This window comes from Rhamphochromis sp. 'chilingali' (assembly GCF_963969265.1).
Source record: "Rhamphochromis sp. 'chilingali' genome assembly, chromosome: 19".
Taxonomy (NCBI): domain Eukaryota; kingdom Metazoa; phylum Chordata; class Actinopteri; order Cichliformes; family Cichlidae; genus Rhamphochromis; species Rhamphochromis sp. 'chilingali'.
This window is the reverse complement of record NC_137946.1, coordinates 20,954,886-20,980,392: the sequence shown is the minus strand read 5'-3', so window position 1 is coordinate 20,980,392 and position 25,507 is coordinate 20,954,886. Positions and strand designations below refer to the sequence as shown.

The 25,507-nt window shown below is 40.3% G+C and overlaps 1 long non-coding RNA gene across 1 annotated transcript; it reads right to left on the bottom strand.

Annotated features, from left to right (window-relative positions):
* Positions 1-634: 634 nt before the first annotated feature.
* On the bottom strand, positions 635-25,292 carry LOC308387159. The gene is made up of 3 exons (XR_013969895.1): positions 25,216-25,292; positions 20,816-20,927; positions 635-1,179 (listed from the first exon to the last, which is right to left on the bottom strand). It is a non-coding gene; the product is annotated as an uncharacterized lncRNA (long non-coding RNA).
* Positions 25,293-25,507: the final 215 nt, after the last annotated feature.

The following is a 25,507-nucleotide window of genomic DNA, read 5'->3' as shown; positions in this document are numbered from 1 at the left end:
AAGTACAAGACAGGGCCCTTTAGTAAAGCTATTGAAAGCTTCCCCCCAGCTCCAAACCCTTCAGCTTACCCCCAGGATGTGTTGTGTTTATTGACACAATCTAACCCACTGGTAGTTAAAACACACATGATCGCACTACTCATCAGTCTATGGGGTCATGGAGGCACACAGCAACGTGACATCTGGGTGGGGTGCAACGGGTTGTCCCTGCATGCATGCACACAAAGCATTTTGTGTGTACTGATGCATATCTGTATCATACATTCAACAAACACACTCATTAAGATGCAGCATGCACTCTGTGTAAACATACATTAATCATCACATGCTTTCCTCACACAAAATTCCACAGCGAACCAGCAGATTCATTAATCAGGTTTAATTCTGCCCTCTGAAGGGCATTTTAAAGCAGATCAAACGGATAAATGGAGAGTAAATGTCAAAGTCTCTTTCTTCATCTTTACAGCAATAAAATCTATTTGCACAGTTCCATTCAAAAACAATTAAGTGCTTTACACACGCGAACAGTAAAAGTAAATACACTCAAACACCACCGGTAGGTTTCACTTTCCTCTTTTATTCATGTCATTTATTCATTAAATGGTCATAGAAGCAAAATAAGAGTCATGTGCAAATAAACAAACACAAAATGAATCTTTTGTGTGCAAAAATCATAACAAAGATTCCTGCCCAGAATTAGACCTCAGACATTACTGGGTTGTCTCCAGTTAATGACTGAAGATTGTAAAAACTTCATGTTTCTCAGGTGACCTGTTAAGGTTTTTACAGGATTTCCTAGAATGATGGGAAATATCTTATTGCTAATTTACAAGTGTATGGTCATCCGTTTGCAATAGAAATGTTGTGTATTTTAGTGCGTATGCTGTGAAGTTAAATTTGATATATTTGTAACAGGTGTCTGATTCCTTCTTCTGCAGATAGTGGACCTTCATAATGCAGCTCCATCGTTGCAGCAAAGACATTCCAATAACATTTTGAAAAGAGTCCAGCATCATCCTGAGAGCTGATCCTGTAAGCTGTTGCAAACTTAAATGAGACAGGAAATGCCCATGTTTTCCTCCTCTTGTCAAATTCAGGGTCGCGGGTGCGCTGGAGCCGATCCCAGCTACCATAGGACGTGAGGGTACACCCTGGACAGGTTGCCACCTTGTTGCAGGGCTAAAACAGAGAAACAGACAACCAGTTACACTCACGTTCACACCTGTGGGCAATTTAAAACCACCAATTAACTTAATGTTACAGAATGCTTATTAATGATGTGACTATGTGACAGAAGTAATAGGATAAATTCTGAAATTTCCAGAGCTATACTCTCGCTCAAATTTAGTCAGATGCAAAACTGATCGGACAGCGCTTCACAGTGTAAATGGATAAAGATCTGAAACATACTGCAAAAAGCAGCCCAAGAGTTTCCCAAAGCAAAGAAATGGAAAATTCTTCAAAACCAAAGTCAGTCCCTCGATTTCATTTCATTAAAGCGTGCTTCCAGTTACTGAAGACAAAACCTGAAGGTACAGAGGCCCACAAACAAGCAGTAACTGAAGGTGGCTAGCAGAGTGGCTCACAGAAAGAAATGCAGCCTTTGATGCTGTCCATGGGCTCTAGACCTCAAGCAATCATTGACTGATCCTTTTATTTTAAGTTTTGTTAGCTTGTCTATTTAATTGTGAGCTTCTAAAAAAATACCTTGAATTAAAGCTGAAACTGATTGTTTGGTTTACAATCCTTTGTTGTGGTGTACAGCAAAACAAATTCATCGAACTGTATATAGATTCATTTATACCATTCAAACATTACAGGCCTGCCATCAAACACCCTTAATCGTGATGCCTGTCAAATGAAATTTAGATCAAATGTATAGGAATTGTGCATTGAAAGATGAGTGGTCTATGTTAGTAATCTTGCTTAGCATGCTAATGCTATTCCATTCTCTATGTGTGCTTATTTTAACCCGGTCTCTCTGTAGTTCTCGTTCTCTTTGCCAGCAGTAGTGGACAGATGGTTAGATCAAACCCCATCAAACATTTACAACCTCACTGACACAGCCTCCTCACGGACGCTCACTCCGTGACATCACAGAGGTCCACCCATACCACCCCCACATGTGCATACAGATACAGTACCTAACCTTGTTGCAAGCTTAGAATTCTTTTATTTTGCTGAACTGTGAGTTTAAATGCATTTTGCAGTAGTGTGAATCGTAGAGAAACTCTCCCCTTCAACACTGACAGAAACGATCCTATATGCTCCACTAGACTTCAGGTTCATGCCAGGTTTCCTCTATATTGTTAAGATTTTGGTCAAGGACTTCCATCAGGACATATTGAATCCATCAGACTTGTTTTACTGCAGCCTCTAGTCCCTGGGGTCCTGTATCTCAAATAAGCGGAGAAGGACGTTAGAGGAAGGGAGGACAAGGATGATGAGTCAAGAGAGAGAGAGAAAAAAGTGAGAGGAGGAGGAGGAGGATGACAGTGTTGAGGAGGATGGGAAAAGAGAAACGTGTATGATAAGCAGCCAGGCAAGGAAAAGAAGGAGGAGGAGAGGTGGAGGTGGCAGAGGAGGCGGCACGGGAACTAATATGGACAGCTGCACTGCTGTCATGTTGCAGTGTCCTTCAAGCTTTCAGTAAAACAACAAGCAGAGTTTCGCGCCCACTGAATGATGACGACAATGTGCAGAAAAAGACGCTTTTCCGCAGAAAAACTCAGAAGACCCTGGGCGTCACTTCGTCACTGAATTCTACTTTTACCTTCTGACCTAAATGCAGGTTTTATTTACATTGCTATGCACCAATTCTGCTGCTCGGAAACAATATTTTTTCTATGAGAAACACACATAGACGCCCACGTAAACACGCAGAAACATCATCAGCGCTGACATGCAGACAAATACGTGCAACAGTTAAAAAGATCTTAATAACCATTGGTCTGTTTCTCTCCAACAATCCCACTGAGATTTGGTTGCCAAGTCAACCACGGCCACGTCGATGACAACCAGGCAGTAGTCAGCTTGTCTTCACCTCTATTGTGAATTCAACTGAGTCAAGCTCACCGCTTGTATTGTGACTTAGTGTTTTGCTCACTTTTCTCAGAAAAAAAAAGAGCAGCTTGCCGTGGTTTAAGTTTACGGTTTTGTTTGCTGGATTAAATTGTACGTTTGTCTATATTATGCCTTTTTGCACAAATGAGTCACAGCTGTGTCTTTTCCCAGGCTATGAATTGGCTTGATGAGATCAAATATCTTTCAAGAAGCAGGGTAAAGACAAGTGGTCAGTCTAGCCAAGCCAGCAGGATTTAAAATTGCTAGCTTTACCAACAGGCATAGCAAGTTTACTTGTGAAGCACATTTGAAAAACCACAAAGACCATTTGAAGTGCTTTACATAATGAAGAACTTCAATGGCAGTAAATAAACTCAGAATTTCTGCGTTTCATTTGCACTCTGGATAGTCATCAGACACCCGATGAAAATAGAAGCCACTGAGAGGCTGGCAGCAGTACTTTAAACTATTTTCTGACACAGAGAGGTGAAGCACTTCACTTTTCTTAACCTTTGTTGGGACTCTACAGTCACAGTTTGTCAGTTGAGGAACAGGAACTTGAAGGAGCCTTCAGCTGTGTTGCAAAAATACTTTTTTCCTTCTTTTTTGTAGAAAGTTGACAGGTCATCCTGAGCTGCAAACAAGATCCATTATAACTCTTTTATAATGACTTTTAACTCTGAACTTCAAAAACTTTCTCTAGGTTAAAATAAGAATAACAACATCTTGAGTCAAAGTTTATCTGAAATACAGGTGCAGGTTTGAGCAAACAAACCATGAGGTTGCACCAGATGGCATGAATAGCCACCTTAATGGTTATTGGAACACCACTTCTTAGACCTGTATAGCACTGGTGTACGATAATAGATGGACATAAAACCATGGTAATGATGATGTATGTTTCAGTGTAGAAATGCTGAACATTTCACAGGATTTTGATGAAATGTGCCTCAGTGGAGGAAAACTGCCTCTGAGGTCAGTACTGCTGGAGCAATGCCTAATGGAGCTTAAAGTCGGACTGCAACAGAGCGAGAGAAACCTCGGGGAAAGGGTGTTACTTGTGCCACAATATATTTTGGTACAAAAAGCTGCAATCCAGATGAGATATGTTGTGTTTACAAACTGCAGGAAGACTTTAAATAGCCTTACCATCAGGAACTTTGCACGTCAGAAAACTGCCTATAGCATGCTCATACCGTATTAACTACGTGTTACTTCTTTTGAACAAAAAAAATGTAAAAATAGTTTTAATTCGTGTGCAGGTGTCATCAGACGTTTGCATCCACTCTTCATGGTATCTTTGGGCTTTTAATAATTGCTTTAAACTGTTCTTTGAGGAATGTTTTCATGAGTAAATGTGAGGCTTTGAAACCTACAGTAAGAACACTATAATAGCTGTCAAGCATGGTGACAGTAGCATCATGCTCGAGGGCCGGTGTCCTGCAGGTTGTAGTTAACACCCTGGGTCAACACACCTGAATCATATGATTAGTTCATTACCAGGCTTCTGGAGAACTTCAAGACATGTTGAGGAGGTAATTTAGCCATTTAAATCAGCTGTTTTGGATCAAGGACACATCTAAAACCAGCAGGATACCGGCCCTCGTGGCCTGGAGTTTGACACCTGTGCTCTAGGGCTACTTGTGATATTTGTACATTGCACAAATGGGATGAAATAATGAATAAGGACAACTACCACCTTCTTCAAGGTCATCTCAAATTAACAGTTAGATAGTTGAAGGTTGGACACAGTTAGGTGTTCCAAAAGGATAATAATCACAAAAACACACATACAAACTTTTTTTCTGAATGAATTAAGCATTAAACTTCTGAAATGGCTTTCCCAAAGCCCCGATCTCAACCCTATTGACAGTTTGTGGTTTATGTTTAAAAGCCGGGTCAAAGAAATCCTAAAAAAAAACAAAACCAAAATTACCAAGATATTCATGTCCCTGATGAGTGTATGCAAACCTCTGTCCACACCTGTAAATCTGTTTCCACAAGCCCCACTGATAAGGGTGGTAAATTTTCACAAATTTACAATGTGAAGCTTTAAACTAAAAAAAGAAATACTGCATTGAGGCCTTTAATGGTTTAAACACTGGTACTTTACTTACTAGCTGCTTGAATTCCAAGCAGTGATATGACATGACTGAATGGTTTAAAGTTATAAATGCTTCTGAGTAGCACAAAGAGGCTTTTATAGCATATTGTTACACCTCCACCTATAATAATCCATATGAGTCGCCATGCAATTTTTTTGCAGACAGGTAATTTACTCCTAATGACACCGGGCACACAGGTTACCAAAACAAAAGTGGCACAGACTAACAGAGGTCACAGTAACACGGTGACGTTGTTTGCAGAGAGGCAGAAGTTTCTAACGCTTGCAGATTGAAAGGCCATCTTTCATATGAGATGATTCAGAAAGATGGTTTGCAAAATATTTCTTTCTGTTACGCCTCCACCCATACACGCACATTTCAACACACATACACGCCTTAGCCTTGAGAAACTCAAACCCAGAGCCGGTGAAGAGACTAAATGCTCTCTCCAGTGTTGACAGTGCTTGACTCATTCTGCAGTGTCCCTGCAGTCATTGAGATGCATAGCGAGGTCTAAACAGAGCTCTGCCAAGTTGTGGGCACCCATTTAACCATCGCAACGAACACGCGCGCACACACGCACATGCAGGCACAGATTCAGAGCGAGGAAGAAACACAGTGACCAGGCTCATATTAAAAGGATATTCATTCGGAGCTCTTAATTCTGTGGTGTAAATGCAGAAAATATGTGTAATTGTAAAGTTGATGTTTTTTTATTTAGTTAGTTTTCATTTACAATCCAACATCAACACTGGTCATAAAACCTGCAAGAGCATGGCCATGCTAGGTATGCTTTAATTAGGCAAGCCATTATTTCAGAGCTAAATACTAGCTGAAGTGTTCTAGCGTGCTAACAGTGAAAACAGACCACTATGTTAGCTAAACATTTAGCATGCTAACATCAGTCTAGCACAAAACATAGCTGAGGCTTTCAGATATTTGTATGGGTATCCTGGAAAAGTTCTTTCCAGCAGAGCCCAGAGGAAGATTCGGGGAGAAAGTAAAATCATTCAGACTCATATATCTGGACCACATTTAAAGGTGCTCTATCGGGTAGGTATTTTATAGTACGGTGGGCCAGTGGACAGAGCACACCTGTTATATTTGGATCAAAACAGTTTCCTCTATTTACTTGCAGACAGGGCGCATTAAAAGCACCATAATATTTGGGTCAATAAAAATATAAAATGTAGCTTTTAGTTTGCATTTGTATCTTTTACACCTCTCTTCCACAGCAAAGAAATAAATAAAATAAATCTTAGCACTACAAAGGAAAAACTGAAGTTCTTTTACCCACCTGCTCCTTTGAAAAGATAAATAACGCCACTTTTTTAAGAAGCTCAACAATTTCTCAAAATTTCTATTGGGTGTGACAAAAATATAAAGAAACAGGTTGGTTTAAAGGTTATTCGGGCTCAAGCTAAAGCACAAGTTTCCTAAGCATCAGTGTGAGTCTGGTATCCAGCCTGATATTACAATCAGCTTCTATAATAGTGATTTTGTGGAATGAGCTTTTCTCTCTTGAGCCAAATGTTGGCTTATACCCCACTAACCTCAGCTTTTCTTCTTTAAAAGTCATTTTACTTTAGAAGAAAGCATCTCAATAATTGTATTTGCAAAAATGCTACAGGCATTCACTTCCTGTAAAGTCAATTAAATTTGCAGCCCAATAAGACATCAAATCTAAGTATTACCACCAGTGTGTTAGCTTTGCATGCTAATATTGTGCTTTAGCTCAAATGTCCTCAAAGCATACTTGTAGCTCCCTGCTGCTAGCATGACTTTACACTCTAGTCTTGTTTAATTGTGACTCTTGAATCATCTAACATTGTTTACTGGGCTGCAGCTACTGCTGCTCTATAACAAATAGCAGTAAATGTGTCACACTATACTGAACTTAGCTTAAAATTCACCATCAGTCTTTTTATTGTCATTAACAATATGCTTCTATTAATGGAACTGACAGATGTGCAGATACTAGCTATCTGTTATCACACCTCTGCTGTTGGTAAGTAACTAAAATGTAGTGAAAAGACCACATGAAACTAGAAATAGCAAGAAAGTTTTTTTGCATACACATTCAGAAGCAGGTGTGTGTGAGCTGTAAGAAGCAAGAAGTGAAACAAAGGTTAAAAGGCAGTGGTTTATCTGTATGCATGTAGGGAGAAAGGTTAGCACCATGAGAGATAGACAGAGATGTGTTGTTTTGTAGTTAGATTTCTCTTCTTCCACTAAGTCACATTTACCCACCAAGAACATGATAGTATCTAGAAAGACTGGCAACAGCTGTATTAAATTTGTTGTAAAGAGTCACTCCCTTTTAACTGGAAGAACCCTCCAGCCCAGCAGAACCATTAACCATTTATTACGTGAGTTGAATCTCTGTCTTTAAGAGGGAATCTTTTTATATATACATAAATGACACTGGTAGTGTCAATAACCTGATTTTGACCCTTATATTTACATTTTTACATTACCAATTCAGTTGAGATTTGCTGCCAGAAAAAGACCAACATTCATCACACACAAGTGTCATGCAGAAGGACACTTGAAGAATCTTGCTATTATTGCACCGGTGTGAAATCTTTTTTTCCCCAGTCCTCTCCTCAGCCATGCTCAGAGCAGAATGGATCTTTTCTTTTTGCACAGAAAAAATAATAATCACATGATCATGCTCTTCTAATTGGGGTCAAGGAGAAATAATCATTTAAGAAGAAAGATCTCCCTTCCTCTCCTTTTATCGCCTTGCCCCTTCATTTTATCATCTTCTGGGGACGGTGTCACAGCACACACACAAAAACGCGACCTTGCCGTTCCACTCCAATTTATAACAATTGCTGTGTGTGTTCTATGTCTGTATGGGCTGTGTGGGCTTGTGTGGATGTGATTGTGTGCATTTTACATGTGTGGTCATCTTATAAGGCCACAAAGGAAGCTTCTTTTTGTTCTCCAACAAAAGCACCTGACAGAAATGTCTCAGATATCCTAACAACTCTAGACTCTACACACACACATGCATGCAGAACAAACACACACACCTGAAGGCAGAAACAAAGGATAGAAGAGCATGCAGACAGCAGAAGCGTGACTGTGCACATGCAACGTCATTTTCTAGGAAGCTCTTTAATTCCTGTAAGAGAGAAACTGCATTGTCATTTCTAACAGAGAAGCCATTTAGTTTCTGACACAGAACTGCAGCATCAACGTTAGCACTGACTAACAGGCACAAGCAAGGTTTCAGAACATCTGACTTTACAAAAAAGTCTTACATTTAAACTACAGTGCAGCAGTTGATGGTGACGTCAGGCAGCTCCTGTCTTTCCCTGACTATGGTTATTTACACTCACACTGCTGATTAACACACCCCACTAAGATTGTGGGGTTTTTCTCAGATGAACGTTGAAACGATTGCTTTTATCCTATTCCTCATCTTCTCCCTGGAATATAATGCTTGTGGAGTGTGCACTGTATATGCTCTATACACTGTGTTAGCAAACTTAAAGGCTGTGTATAAAAGATGGACATTTAATTTGCTAATTGCCTAATTGATTATATTTTATGTGTTTTTGATGTGAGTGGGGCAGAACAGGTTGTATTTGCAGTGTGATCTTCTGAGGATATAAATGAAAAGTTACTGTTGTGAAATTAAAATGAAACAATGCTTGTATCAGATGGGACATTTTAGCCTGTTGGTATTTGATTGCTAGATAACATGATGACATCATATATCAGGCGATTTAGCGAATTATATCAAGATTTCTTTCACTCTGCTTGCTTTTACTGCAAACGACAGGTAGTATATAAGACAACAGGATTACCATGACAACCTAAAAGTGTGATTGTAAGGGGTTTTTCTGAGATGAATACGGATTCTTCCTAATTAGTGTGAAGTAACATACAAACCACATACTAGTATTTCATTCATCAGAACTGAACCGCAGACTTCATGGCAGACTTGGAGTACAGTTACCTGCACAACAGGCCATATTATTTGGCACATAATTGCCTTCAAAACACAAAACAATGGTTCAGTCACACTAGAATAAAAATTGGATGCTAACATCCTTGTGACTAGCAAATATCAGTAGTTGCTCTGCAAGTCGGATTTACCAGCTGGTCACCAACTATTTTCAATCCTAGCAACCTGTCTCCAAGCAACTGGGGTCTGACTTGGACTGACTGCAACCAATCTCAGACTGTTTGCAAATAATTGCTGTGTAATTCATTAATGCAGAGTTTGCTAAAATGTTAAACTCAGTAACACATAAGTGTGACATATGTGTGTTACATATGTGTGACACATTTCATTACAACAGGGGACTCAGACTTGACTCGACTGGTTGCCAACTGGTTGTATTCTAGTTATATTCCTATTCAAAAACAAGGTTTTCTGTTTAATGTGAACTCTTGTGTTTGTGGACAGCCACAAATGTACCATCCTCAATCAGTTCATCGCAGTTAGTTGTTGTATTATTAGAAACAGGTTGCATTTAATTGATTTTATTCAATGGTCACCATCTTGATGCACCAAAGTCACTTTGAAGATGGCAACTGACTGCAACTGGTCCCTGAAGTAACCATTAAAGGCACCGCACTGCATTTGGGTCACAATAATTTTGGTTGTGTCGTAGTCTCCAGCTACTGTTTTCCCCGAGTATGTCTGTTGCACAAATCTGTTGGGATTGACTCACTTTTGGAGCAAGTCTCAAGTGGTCATTCAGAGATTTTTTTTTCTCACATTGGGTTTGCTTTCGCTTTGTCCGGTGAAAAATTGTTTGATTGTTCAGTTGACGCAGGGATAGTGTAACTGTTTATCAGCATTAGCGTCATTTGCACAGATGGTGGCACATTTTCAGGAGTGAGGTTTGATGCTTTGCTCATTAGCACCTTGTCAGTAAGGAGACAGTAGTTATTCTGACGCCTCACTCTGATTTTACAAACAGATCGACTAGAACTTCATCTTTAACCTTTACAATCAGAAACGTATTTCACACCTCTTCCACACATTTGCACCTCATCTCCACCTTGTTTCTTTTTAACATTTTTTTGCCTCCTCCTGTTGTTTCTTTCACCTCCTGCTGTCTCCAACTCGCCTCGCCCCATTTTGCTTTTGTGTTTCTCCTCCTGCTCGTCACCATCATCACCACTATTTTCCCAGCCTTCATCTTTCTATCTTTTGTGGTAGTCTGGAAAGCACAATACTCTGCTTTCGCACCAACAGACTCGTCATAGCAACAGAAGTGACTGTGACAGGCTGTATATCTAGGAGAGGACAAGAAGAGGGAAAATAGAGGGATGAGAAGGCAGTCGGGAAAGGAGGCAGAGGGGTGGAAGGAAGAGATGCTGAAATTTGCCTGCCTGATGAAAGATACTGTGGGGAAAACAGCAAGCTTTGCTATCCGAAAAGATAAGTAGGTCAGTCCTAATCTGGGGTTGAGTTTAGCATATAAATAAATAATGCAGTCAGCTTCACAGCAAAAGCACCATCTAGGTAGAAAAACTCATAAATATAGAAGCCAACTGCACTGCACTGTGTGACCTACGCTGCATCCAGCTGCCGTCCACTAATGTTCACGTCTCTGATCACAGCATCAGTTTTGTTTTCTAAAGTGCAACGATGATGATGTACAGCATCATAGTGGTGAACAGACGTGTGGTGACAGAGGCAGATGTTGTGTATAGCCCGAAAGAAGCTAACTGTAACAGAGCCAAGATACAGCAGATAGCGAAGAGGTAATCAGTACCAAATGTTGTCACTGCATGCATGTGTGCAGAGAGAAGAGAAAGCCTGGACTTTGTTGAGGAGATGGCACTGTTGGAGATATGAGGTGCATTAGACAGATGGGACATGTGATAGGTCACATCTGGTAATGGGTGGAGAGGACAGGAGAGGAGATGCTGGAAATGATAAGACAACAGCACAAAGTGAAGGTAGTAAAAGGGCAATGCACACTCACTGGCCACTTCTAATGCGATCCAATATAACAGCTCTGCCATAAACACTACTTTTTCCAAGCATCTATTGTTTTTGTTTGACTGCTAAAGGTTATAAGTCTACCGGGGTCATATTGGTTGAAGGGCACTATATTTAAGTGCTCCTAATTACCTGGGACATAGAAATGCCCCTCCTAGATTGGCATTTCTCAGTAATAAAGGTTACTGTTTTAATCATAGCCTGTCTATACACCCACTGGTTTTTGACTCTTTATTTTGAAGCTTCAACATTAGCATTTTGGCTGCTACCATGTTAGCTTTTCAGAGCATGAAGTCACTGAATTTGCATGATTATGGAGCAGAAATACAGAAATAGTTCATTATTAGCTAAACGATGTGCAGACACAGGTATTTGCTAATTAATGCTATGTAATAATGCTATGTAACTGAAGCATGAGCTTCTTAGACTGCTTCTGCAGTACCACACAGCAGACTGTCAGAAATTACATTGACAATGCTCCAAAAATCCACAAACACTACAAACATAACTGAGAGGTCCAGTTCACTGACTCCAGTTAGCTGAGGTGAAGCAGCACAGATGCCTGTGTTAGCAGTCAAAGCAGCCATCCATCTGGATGTGTTAAAAAATGCCCATCTTTATAGAGGGGTATATAATAGTATATTTAGGTACATCGGTCGACTTGCCTTCTTCATTTGTCATTATCACGCTCACCACATTAGTAGAAACAATGTTTTAACTTGTTGATGGTTTAATTAAGAAGCTAGAGTTTGTCATGAATGATAAACATGAAACAAGTAGCCTAGCTTTGTTCAGAGTTTGATGCCATTCTCAACTCAAATGCATTAATACAGAATCCAAAGCAACTTTAAATATGGATACATTTTTAGCACTTATGTTTATAATGTTTTTCCCCCTATTAATACAGTTAATGTCACAGTTCTTTCAAATTCAAATTCAAATTCAAATTTTATTTGTCACGTACACAGTCATACACAGTACGATATGTAGTGAAATGCTTGGACAACTGCTCGTGACCTAAAGAGAACAAAAAAGGAAAAGGCTATGAATAAGATAGGAAATAAATATGAAAAATTAAAAAGGGTAAATTTAACTAGGAAGGAATAAAATATAAATTAAGGTTAAAAATGAAATAACTGTACAACACAAATTAGAATGAAGGGTAAATTTAACTGGGAAGAATAAGATAAATATATAAATTAAAGTTGAAAATAAAATAACTGTACAACAAAATACACAATACACAATATAGAACTATATAAGAATGTATGAAGGAATCTAAATATAAATAAATATATACACAATAACAGCAGCTGTACAAGTATTAACCGGAAATGAAGAATATAGTGACCAGTGTTGTGCAAAACCAAAGTCCAGAAAGTCCAGTGTGTGTGTAAGAACCATATGTGTGGGTCAGTACTGTGTGGTGGTGTGATTGAGAGACCGTATCGCCTGCGGGAAGAAGCTCCTCCTCAGTCTCTCTGTGTTGGTCTTCAGGGAGCGGAATCGCTTTCCTGACCTCAACAGAGAGAACAGTCTGTTGGGATGGCTGAGGTCCTTCACGATCTTCCTGGCCTTGGTCCAGCACCGCCTGCTGTAGATTGAGTGCAGATCAGGGAGCTCGGAGCGGATGGTGCGCTCAGCTGACCGCACAACCCTCTGTAGAGCTCGTCTGTCCTGCATGGTGCTGTTCCCGAACCAGGTTAAGATGTTTCCCGCCAGGATGCTCTCTATGGTGCACGAGTAAAAGTTCCTGAGCACCTTGGAGGGCAGTTGGAAGTCTCTCAAGCGTCTGAGGTGGTAGAGACGCTGTCGGGCCTTTTTCACCACGGTGTTGATGTGACAGGACCATGACAGGTCCTGCGTGATGTGAACTCCGAGGTATTTGAAGCTGTCCACTCTCTCCACTGGGCACTCGTTGATGACGGGGGTCTGGTAGTTCCTCTCCTGCTTAGTGCTGAAGTCCACTATCAGCTCCTTTGTCTTACTGACGTTTAGAAGGAGGTTGTTCCTCTGGCACCAGTTCTCCAGATTCCTAATCTCCTTCAGGTAGGCCGTCTCGTTGTTATCAGAGATCAGGCCCACCACGACGGTGTCGTCAGCAAACTTGATGATGGTGGTGGAGCTGGTAGTGGCCACACAGTCATATGTGTACAAAGAGTACAGCAAGGGGCTCAGAACACACCCCTGGGGGGCTCCAGTGCTGAGAGTGGTGGAGGCTGAGACATGTCCGCCCATCCTTACTGCCTGTGGTCTGCCAGTTAGGAAGTTGGAGATCCACTGACACATAGATGAGCTGAGTCCCAGATGCTCCAGCTTGGTGGTGAGTGTGGAGGGAATTATGGTGTTAAATGCAGAGCTGTAGTCTATGAAGAGCATTTTAACATAATTCCCCCTTCTAGTGTCCAAGTGAGTGAGTGATGTGTGGAGGAGATGAGAGATGGCATCGTCTGTGGAACGATTTGGACGGTAAGCGAACTGTAGTGGGTCCAGTGTGTCTGGTAGTGAAGAAATGATGAAGTCTCTGACCAGGCGTTCAAAGCTGTTCATGAACATCTAAGGTAATATTTCTGACCCTGAGCCATACACAGCTTTGTTCATTAACCTGGTTCTATAACATACATCTTGCTTTGAGAAACAACACCTACACTTAACCCTGCACTGATATCTGGGACACTGCTGTGCACCCTGGCACGCTTCTTTATCACCATCATCCTCTGCTGATTTTAATCTGCTTTCCTTTACACCAGCGGGGTGTTATAAACCCCCACTTTCATTTCCCTGTGAGCTGAAACAACACCTTCCCTGCTGGCATTATTCTTTAGGTTTCTAATTCTTCTTTGCAGCAGCTCAACCATTTTTAACCCATTCCATACCATTTTATGGTCCTTATGGATAACCATGAGTATGATCTAACATCACACGAGATGTTTCCTGTTATACTAGATTGTTTGTAGTTTCCTCTAAATAATTGTATACAGTAAATACATAACTTTAATTTTGATGGGCGTAACTATATAGGCTACACTGAGAACAGGCATGTATTGCACAGTCAGCTGATGACCTGCCCATAATTGTAACCAATTTCAGTACAGTCTATGTTATTCTGCAAGAAAGTACAGTCTCTTAGAAACCTGATCCATTAACTAAGAGAGACACAGCACTCAAAGACTAAAGAATTTAAATCTATATGAGAACTATTTAATGGCAAAGACAGTGGCTGTCCTACTGCACACCCCAGACAATCAATCATTGGCTCTATCACAGCCAAACCGGGATTAATATGCTAATGGTGCTGTTGCAGTGACACATGTGCACCTTGTAGGTTCATGTTTCAGCAATGTGGTGGCAGACATATCTATTCTTTAACATAATAAGGATAAACCTAAGTGTAATTTACATTTTTCTTGGGTGATTGTGATTGGCTCTTTCTGTTGTGCCATCAATGAAGCCATAACTGTGTGTGACTTTTGTGCAAGCAAAGTAGAAGTAAGCTGCAGAGAAATAAGCCTCTAAAACCTTTCTTTAGAGTCAAATCAACAAACTTTTTATTATTTTTATTTTAATCAGATATCACGGTAGACTCTAGGCGTGCACAATAAAGGTTATATCTTTTCTCTCTCCTTATTCATTTAGACATGCTAGTCAAAATAACTCGTAGTCCATTTGAGCACTCACGATGTTTTCTGCTATGAGCCTCATTCACCCATTCACTTTTTTCTATGCCTTAGTGCTTTTATCTAACATCCACACACACAATCTGATGAATATATAGGGAGAACTCAGGCTTCAGCATCATGCCCAAGGATACTTGGAGTGGAGGAGCCACCCAACTGACTGCAATTTTTACCAACATGGCTTCCAAGTGGAAAGAAATGCTTTTGTAATGACTTTGGAGAGACTTCCTTGTAAAGTCCAGCAAAAATAAAATGCTTATTGAACCAGTTCTCCTGCATGGGACCAGCCATAAGCTGTTATAAGAGTCAAGGTGACTGTGCTGGCATTTGTGTTAATAACAGCATGACAGAGGGTGACTTGTCACACAACACTGTGGGCTTATACAATATTTCAGTACGTAATGAATGAGCGCAGTGGAGTCTCATGTGGACAGACCATCACAATGTCCAGTTTTCAGTGATGAAGTTAGTAGTTTAATTGAGTTGGTAGTTGTCATAATGTACTATGTAGACTAGTTATAATAGATGGTAAATTAACATAACTTTTACACCCGGCTTAGGTAATACCAGAGTGCACAAACGAGGCCGCAGCTGAACTGTCATTTAAGCATTAATTTCATTAAATTTATAATCAATGATATTGTCCAGCGTCTTAATGACGGAGCTGTGATATTGATAAATCTGTTAACTTACACAGACTGTATCCGACTTTCCTTCCTGCCTTCAGATACGCTAACCTTTATTAATATAGCAGCTTTTTCCCAGTCTTACTGACCTTTTTTAACACTAAACCACTGTACAGCACTTTTACTCTCATACATGCTCACTCCACTGCTTTATCTGCAGCAGCTATGTTACTATCTGTCTGTACTATGTTTTTAACCGCTTTATATTTTTCTAAGTTTATCTTCATTTTTAAAGTGAGCCGCTATGTTATCGGTAATCTCACCCATTTTTGTAATTGCTCAGTTGCTTTAAACACAACCCTCTTCGTGTGAACAAGTGAAACCCTGGGTTAACGTGGCACGCTGATGACCAGCTTTAAGTGATTAGGATAAGTGAATACAGATAACGGATTGTTGAAAGGGTTGCCACGGCCAAAACAACAGGGGCGACCATGGCTCAGGGGGTTGGGAAGCGTATCTGTAACCGGAAGGTCGCCGGTTTGATCCCCGGGCTCTCTGTCCTGGTCGTTGTGTCCTTGGGCAAGACACTTTACCTTACCGCCTACTGGTGTTGGCCAGAGGGGCCGATGGCGCGATATGGCAGCCTCGCTTCTGTCAGTCTGCCCCAGGGCAGCTGTGGCTACAACCGTAGCTTGCCTCCACCAGTGTGTGAATGTGAGAGTGAATGAATAGTGGCATTGTAAAGCGCTTTGGGTGCCTTGAAAAGCGCTATATAAATCCAATCCATTATTATATCACTATATAACCCCCTATAAAAAAATTAATAAATACATTTTAAAAAAAATTCAAGTGTCTTAGCTGCCTCCCCAATTTAAAAAGAAGAAAAGGTTGTTAAAAAGACGACACCTACAGCACCAGGACTGCTTTTTTAAAAATATATTTCCAATATTTACATTATATACACACTTATTTAACTTTTTCAGAGCCAAGAACACTTGTCCACACAGCTGTACCGAACACAACACACAGGAAGTAGGGAAAGCCAAGGTGGTCTAGCCAGGTCTCAGTTCAAAGTTGATGCTTCCAGTCTCCAGCCAATGGCAACCTGCCACCTAGAGCTTATGTAACTGAAAACACAGAGCAAATTTAACAGCACCACACCCAGGCGGTGGGGATCACATACAACAGACAATACAAAATTACGATCTGGGTCATAACAGTCACATGGATGTGAGTCTGAGGCTCTTCATTATAATCCACAGAAAACCTGTGGGCCAGTTTTGTTGCACAGTTTGATGTATAAATGGGCACAGAGGGCCGGCCATAATGGGTGATTTGATTCCCGAGGGCGACGAATGACCTCACCATGTGATTGAACACCAGCGCTGGTATCTCTGGTTACTGTCGTCCTAGCAACAACCGCTAATTCTATGTGTCCAGATCTGTGTTGATGACGACAGCCTGGTTTGGACAGTTAATCTCATCTTATCAGCAGAGTCTTTCTTTTTCCCCCCTCTTTCCCATTAAATCTTGCAGACCCTCATCCTCCTTATTTATCTTATCTTCACCTCTATCACTGTTTCTGCTGTTAGGACAGCACACTGGTTCCACCCAGTCTATATAAATAACCCTAAATGTTGCTTTCATTCATTGTGTTTCTGCTAAAATATGTCAGGGGCCCAGCTATAATTGGGCCTCTATGGCGGAGACAGCCGCAGCCAGAGGCGTTATGTTTTTGGCTTGCCAGTCTGCACAGACACTTGGACTCTGGCATTAACTGTTCAGAGTTTGGTGGCTAAAGGTCAAGGTCCCTATAATCACATCCATCCCATTGTTCTGAATCCAATGTGTCAGGATCCTCTGAAGAGAATTACATTACTTAGCTGGCTTAACTTGGACTGAACACTGAACCAAGTAGAACTTGATGGGCAGAGCTTAAGATCACTGTGACACTAATTTCAAGAAGAAAAATGATAAAATGGTGGCATTTTATAATCAAAAGGTCAGAGATCATGTCTGGACAGTCATGAATTTAAACTGCGACATGACTGGTTGTCAGAGCCGTACAAATGTGGAGCTGTAGCTCCCATTTTTACTACACTGACTGCCTGCTTTTTACAGTGCTTATGGCTTCCTCTTAGCCGTAAGCCATAAGCATTAACCAAAAATGTCTATCTTGTTGTGGCAAGTCTTTAGCATGCATCCTAGAGGGAGGATGATTATTTTTTTACTTTTTGCACCAATTAATGTAATTTATTTTTTACAATAGTGACTGATCTACCAACCCAGGGACAAGAGAAACCAAGAACTTGCTGCCTGAAGTTGAATAAAAGACTATAGGTGCAGAAAACACACTTTGATGGCTTTGATCGTGTTCTGCTTCTTTCCGTGCTGCACTCCGTCACCTTCGAGCGGGTTTCATAAGACCAGTTCAGCTTGCTGGTAGAGTGCAGTGTGTGGCCTGACCGAGCACAGCTGCTGTTTATGATCTCCTGTTGTTATTCCTACCCCATTAGGACACCACAGAGCAGCTGAGGGAAACAACAAAGGCACAAACACACAGGCACCAACACAAAGGCTGAAACTACATCCACACATCCAGCACGCTGATTGATTCTGAACCTGGTGTCTGCACAGCACCTGTTAAAGTACTTTGATTCTATTTCTCGATGTTACACTCTGGCATTAGTAACTGTGTAATTACACATTTGTGATTAGTAATTCCAAGTTTGGTCCGGGATCATGGCACTTTGATGCTGGCAGTGGAACAAACGGAAAAGCTACCAGTCCAGCGTGGCAAAAGTAGGTTATTTATTCAGAAAGGGTGCGGCTCTGATTCGAGGTCTATTTGAAAACCAAACATGTTAATTCAATGTCAAATATACAAACTGAAAACAACAATTATACTGAGGGTTAATAAACTCAATTTATTCTTTAATGACCTCCTTTTTATATGAATCACAACCTTGCTCTCAGTGTTACTTCCAGATGGAGCAGCCAGCTGTTCTTAGTGAAATGCTCTTGCTCAGCACCAGTTAACAGATACCAATGAACACAGTGGAGCAATTAGCAGCTAAAAAGCCAAATATTTCCTGTTAAGAGTCGATGGACAACAAAATGGAAATGCTTAACACAATATATTGGCCACGTTGACACAAAAGCAGCAAATAAATGCAAATATACTTTCACTCCCACTTTCTGTGCAAACAAACCACTTTTTGTTAGCAAGTTTGTTTTACCACCATAAAAGCTGATAACATCAGTATTGTGCTGCTATGTCTCAGTTTAAGAAGAAACAGATCATCAGGTTTAAATAAATAGAAACAAATACTTGTCTATTTATCCAAAATACAGTACTCTGCAAATGTCACGAGGCAAAGTTCCTAATTTGTTTGTTCTTCCAAGGACCCAGGCTTTCTTTTTTTTAAGTGATCTTGAGCAATAATTCTCCAGGCTTTCTGAAGGTCTTTCACAGTTTTTCTTTGGCCATTGGCTGATTTTTCACTGTTTTTCAGTCCAGTCCTTGTAGCTGACTATTTTCAGAGGTTAAGCCACTTAACGCTGATCTATAAAAGATTCAAACATCTAATTTAAGATATGAACCAGTGTTATGCCTACACATAACAGAAAAGTTAGCAAAGAAACCATTTTACATTGTATCTTTAAAAACTTTGTTAAAACACATTGTTCCCCATTTCTTTAGATGAATTCAGTTCAGTTCAGTTTTATTTTATTTTGTTTGTACTGTGCCAGATTACAGCAACTGCCACCCTAAGGTCCTTTATATTGTAAGGTAAAGATCCTACAATAATACAAAGAAAACCCCCAACAATTAGAGTCCTTTTCCATGCCACGTGGCTCAACTCTATTCGGTTTCGGACTTTTTCCATTTCAGTCAAGTACAACCTAACGTGCACGCAGTTGATCTAGCAACGTGGCCAAAAGTCCCATGATGTAATTTGTATGCAACACAAACGCCACAACAAAGGAGCACATCAAGGCGATGGCATACCTACTGCTTGGTGTATGACTCTTTGTCAGACTCAAGGACAACTGTGTTGTTTTTTTGTCACCATTTCCCCTTATGCGCAAGCATGTGGTGAAAGTGGGAAGGAAAAACTCCCTTTAAACAGGAGGAAGCTCTGACAGACCTATGCAACCTAAGAATGTATAAAAGATTTCAAAGTTAACACAGTTTGGCAAACATAAAATTGTATTCTTGCACCAAAAAGAACTGTTAGTTGAAAACATAACATGTCTCACCACTGTGTGAGTGTGTCCTTAAAAGATCTGAAGAATCTGGACAAGTTGAGGACAAAAGAAGAAGCAGCAGGCAGTATGTAAGAAGTCGTGTCTCTTAAAAATAGGAGGAGGGGGGGAATCCAGCAATGATCCGACATGTGACTGAAAGATGCATCTGGCCCTTGAGATGATCCACCTATTGTTCACTGAAGCCTCAACAGAAATGGTCTCAGTGGAAGGCTGACTCTCAAGAAGCCATTCTTAAAGGAGCCAAACAGTAAGAAATGATGATGGTGTGCCAAATTACACAAGAACTGGACTGAAAATCAGTAGCAACAGATCGCACAGAGTCAGGTGTCCAAATTAGAAATTTTTAGTTTAAATTGTCAGGTGCTCATAAGAGAGCTACAACAGTGAGTCTCTATAATTATGAATGCAGAAAAGTAAAATCAGATTTTCAACAGTTTAGTTTTTTAGACTCACACTGCCAGTGCAATAAAAGGATATCTGGAACTCTATCAGCCATGGATTGGCCTCCCCACAGCCTGAACCTCAGCTTTATTGAAAGCAGTGTGGGACATCACTTAACTGACAATGACACAAAAGGCAACCAACATACAAAAATGTGCTTTGAAATATCCTGGAAGAAGCCTGGAAAACTGTTCATGAAGACTACTTAAAGAAAGATTGCCTAAGAGAGCTTAGACTGCGTTAAAGACTAAAGGTGGTCTTATTATCAAATACTGACTTTCAGGCTTGTCAGAACTGTACAAACTCTGTTTTTGCCTTACATACTGTATTTCCATGTGGGTTTGCACATGTGTCAACAAATTGCTGTCCCCAATTCCCCACATTTCCCCTGTCCCCAAATAACATATAAAGAAATAAGGCATAAATCAAGACTTTCGTAATGTAATCTATAATAGCTTATGTTCCCTTTACTTACTTCCCAACCTGCCACGGCAAATGGTCTGATAGTTACTACTGCACGCTTACAAGTCCTAGCTAGCCACAGTGTGTTTGGTATCATCTGACCTCTTTCTCTCTCTCTCTCTGCTCTTACTATTGACTGTACTGTGACTCAGAGATGTTGTTCACAGCTTCCTTTTCAGACATCTGTGACCTTACCTCCTCTCCTCTCACTTGCCTCCTCCTCCTTTTCTTCTCCTATTCTCTTGGCCTCCAATTGACTTCCCACCTCCCTCATCTCTCTGCAGTCATTCTTCCACCCCTCTCATCTCTGGACATGGGAGAAGGAGTCAGACAAGAGCACAGATGCAGTGACAGGCATAGAAACAGGATGGAGAGCTGTCTCCTCCCAAAGCATATAAAGAAGTGTGAAGAGCTTGAAACACAATCTTTTTGAGCAATGACATCATTATGTGATGCTTTATTAAACTCATTTAGGCTTTATCAGGTGGCAGACAGGCCCGATTTAACTGACTGTCTATTTTCAGCTTTTTATAATCTTTTTAAAATACACTCTTTTTCATTTGAATCCCAGAATTAGACTACCCAACTCCTTACTGCAATCTCTGGCCTCTTTGAGATACAGTACATTGATAAACAAATATTTGAGCCTCTTTCAGGCATAATTGCATATGATGCAGAATTCATATTAGAATCAATGAGTGCAAGCTGCCCAGTCCTAGAAGCAGTGAATCAACCTATTACATTCACACCCGTCAATCTTTGTTAGTATGATGTTTTTTTTACCATACAGGATGTTTATTCTGCATACATCTAAAGTCAGTGTCACACAGCAGGAAGCGTACACTATGACGCTAACTGCTTCAAGTTACCTGATTTTCTGATAAAAATATTTTGGCCTAAAACTATCTATTATACTGAATGCGGTGTTCCTCTAGTTGTCTAAATGGACATTTAAAATCTACAGCACTAGTAAATGATGGTGAAGTATTATGGAGCTCTTTTGAAATCCCTTACTATACTCTTAGGTATCCACAGTCTTCTTTTTTTTCTCTTCCTGGGTGCCTTTGAGAGTTCTCGACATCTTAGATCTTGGCACGATGACACCAAAAGCGTTCTCATCCCAGGGTGACGCCATACACAGCAAACAGCAAAAAGAAGACCAGACTCTAGATTTCAGCAGTTGAAATCACCCTGGCTCGCCCAACAAATGTTCATTAGCACCTAATCTGAAACCCCTAATTTAAATTTATGAAGCTGAAGATGTGAGTAATGTTGATTTAACTATTTCAATGTGATGCGCTCTTTTTTTCCCCCCTTGACAACAGGTTTTGTGATTGTAAATGGCCTTGACCTAGCTCACGTACACGGTAGATTGAACCTAAGTCAGCGGTTTTACACTTTGGTTGATGGGCATTGATGATTATGGGCAGCAATAGATCTACCAGATCGAAGATTTTTATTCACTTATGTTTTTACTTTTATTTTTAGGTTTCCTTCATAGTGGATGTTTATAACACTAAATGACGTCATTAACACACCACCCAAATTTACACTCTTCCTCCTTAGGTACCAAGCATGCTTAAGGTATTTCTACCGCTGTGACAATCCACTGGTGGATAAATATACTGGACATAGATGATTGGGTGTTTGCGCTTTTTGTTGTTCTGTGGACTCACACAACTGAGTAGTTTGGTCTGTTATAGCCAGTGTTGGGTAAGTTACTTTAAAATAGTAACTTAGTTACATTACTAGTTACTTCTCTCAAAAGTAACTCAGTTACTTCAAGTTACTTGTTACTTTCAAAGTAACTAGTTACTAGGGAAAGTAACTTTGGTTTTACTCAGAATTCTCTTGTTAATGTGTTTCTTCCATAACTTTGCCAGTCTTCTAGCTTGCTTACTTGCTACAAGTGCACTGTGCCACCTACCAATAGAAAGGATATGATAACGTGCATATTTCCACGAGAGAAATCCCACGCCTGGACCGTCATTGACTGCTGCCATGATTCTAGCCTACGTCACAGCGTCATGTGCGCCTTTTACATCCAACACAAAAACTGCAGTCGTGGTGCTTTCGATTGTACTCAGAACTCAGAAATTCTGCCTTCTGAATAGGAAGATGTAGGTAACACCAGACTGCAGATGAGCTGCATACAGGGCTGGACTGGGAAAGAAAATTGGCCCGGGCATTTTGACTAGAAACTGGCCCACCATTATAGGAAAAATCATAAAGCCTTTGAATGAAAACAAACACTGTTGTGACAGTGATGTGCACTGTTTTGATGGTATATATGCATCAATCTATCAATCGTTTGTTGTAAGATTCAGATAATTATTTTTTTAAAGCTAGACATTTTAAATGAGAATAAGAAAGAAAAGTATTTCTTTGTGCCCCCCATTCCCTGTTAATGCCCTACATGCCCCCTTGGCCACACTTTGCTAGATCCGCACCTGCACAGTTACCAGCTGTCAGCTACATAAAAAAGGATCCTGGTGTTATTTGTCTCTCAGAAACAGTTCATAACTTCCCTTCAACTCATTCATGTCACCTAAAAGGTAAACCTGTTTCTCCATCACCTGCTCAGCTCTGATGATCCAGTAAGGACATCTCCTGGTTTCATCTTCATGTTTCCCTCTCACCAGATAACCAAACCATATCATGACCAGCAGCTTTTTTTTTTACAGCTGTGGCTCCAGCAAACATCAGCTGATACTAGAAATTAATATTAAATAAATTCTAACAACAGCTGATCAAGCTTAAACGTGCTGCTGTTGTTTAGCGCGACATCCGCTGGTTTCCTCTTTCGGCGCAAAGTGGGCGATAAACAAACAAGAGAGCCGATCAGCTGATCATTGATCAGTTTCATGATTGAAGTAGAAACGGGAGAGGGAGGGGGGAGAATGAGAGAAGAAGAGGCAGCTGTGCAGCGTAAAGACACAGAATAACTCCAGCTTTGTGCCTTTTTCATTGTAGCTGAATTACGGGACAAACTGTTCCTTTTCACCTCAATAAGAAACGCGTAATATTTTCTCTGAATACCAGATGGGACGGTTGGCAACTCTAATAACTTATGAACAAAATAAGGTTCAACATCATTAACTTCATAGCACCCACCCAGCTGTGTAGAAACTCCGTCATGCTAGCTAGCACGCAGTACGGAAAAAGTCAGAATAACGAAAATAAACTCCACCTAAACTTGGTTTATATCTGACCCAGAGAGACTGCAGGTCATAACTTCTTACCTGAAGTTCAGTTCACACTTGGACCGGTGGTGTTGTGCCAAAAAGTGATTGTCTGCCAAAACCTGATTTCCAATGTTTCTGTGTATTTTTTTATGCGTGATATCTTTACGTATGTTCGTAAATAGACTTCGGTGAACAGGGGATACAAAGGGGTTACATAAAGAATTAAAAAATTATCTGTTTTTTAAGTATCTTTACAACTTGTACTTACATTATAACCAATCCGGTCCTTTATCCCCACTTAAAATATTTTTACAGAACTATTGTAATATTTGCTGCCATTTCTGCTGTCCTGTTGGGCAACTTACTCTTACAAAATACATTTTTAATGTTAATGAGATTTTTTTTTACTGCATAAATAAAGGTTATATAAAAGTCGCTGCCAAAAACTGATTGCGGCTTGTATCTTGTTACACGAATGTTGTTTGTGGCTCAAGATGACTTTGTGTCATCCATAAGGGATGCATTTGACATATGTTTAACATATTATAGCCCAACAAGTTACTTATAGCACTTTAAATATGAGCAATCGCTTTTTGGCAGACAATCACTTTTTGGCACAACACCGGCGGCCGCCTCGGGTCTCTTTTCCTTCTGCGTCCCTTTTCCTTCATCCACCTGCTGCCTCCACCACTTGCTAATGTTACTGAATCTGTGGAAACTCCGCGATGCCACCACACGAAGTAACGAGTAACGACCCTATCTAAATCCCAGTAACGAGTAACGCGTTCCTGATTTTAGCATAATAACTAGTTACCGTGCTCGTTACCACAATAATAACGTAGTTACTGTAACGCGTTACTTAATAACGCGTTGGTCCCAACACTGGTTATAGGCATCCAAATTTTAAGTCTCACATTTAGCCATTTCCACGTCCAAACTCTTTTTCAGTTCTCAAACTCAAACAAATACTGTAGCATCACTGAGAACTGAAAGTGGCTCAGTTTATTTTATCTTTAATAATAATAAAAAACGACCTGTGTGGCCTCTCCCCCAGGTGTTACAATAAAATTTAACATCATTTTCAAAAATCAGGAGAGTCAGGTCACATGTTAGTTAGGTATTACCCCCATTAGCTTTACGGATCTCTTAAGGTTTCATAAAGATGTATATTTTTTTCAGTAAAGGTTTAATTGAGCGTACCTTTTTTTATTATTATTGTTTTGGGTTTTTTTGGCGCTATGGACTGCATCCCACGCAGAGACTAAAAACCCATCAACTTTCTGTGGCAATACAGACACTCCCCTCTCCTCCTCTTTAATCGGGGTACCGGCGGCACAACAAAGGTTCCTAATGACAATAACTTCCAAAAATGTAGAGAGAGATCATTTAGCATATTTTGGTGTCCCATACCTGTTCGCAGATGCAATTTTGTTGTCAGAGAAAATTACACTAAAGCTTTCTTAATCTTCCTGGAGCCCTGATTGTGCGGCACGGTACTGTTCTGACACTAATTTTCATTCCCGATGGCCCCCGCCTGTCACGTTTAGCTAGTTTTTGGGTTCATACCGTGTACTCTCACCCCAGCAATTAACTTAGATTCACTTTTTTTTACTACAGCAATATTTTTGCTGTCTTTTTCTTTTCTTTACTTTTTTTGTAGATTCCAGAACCACAAAATAAACATAAGGAGGAAATAGGTGTA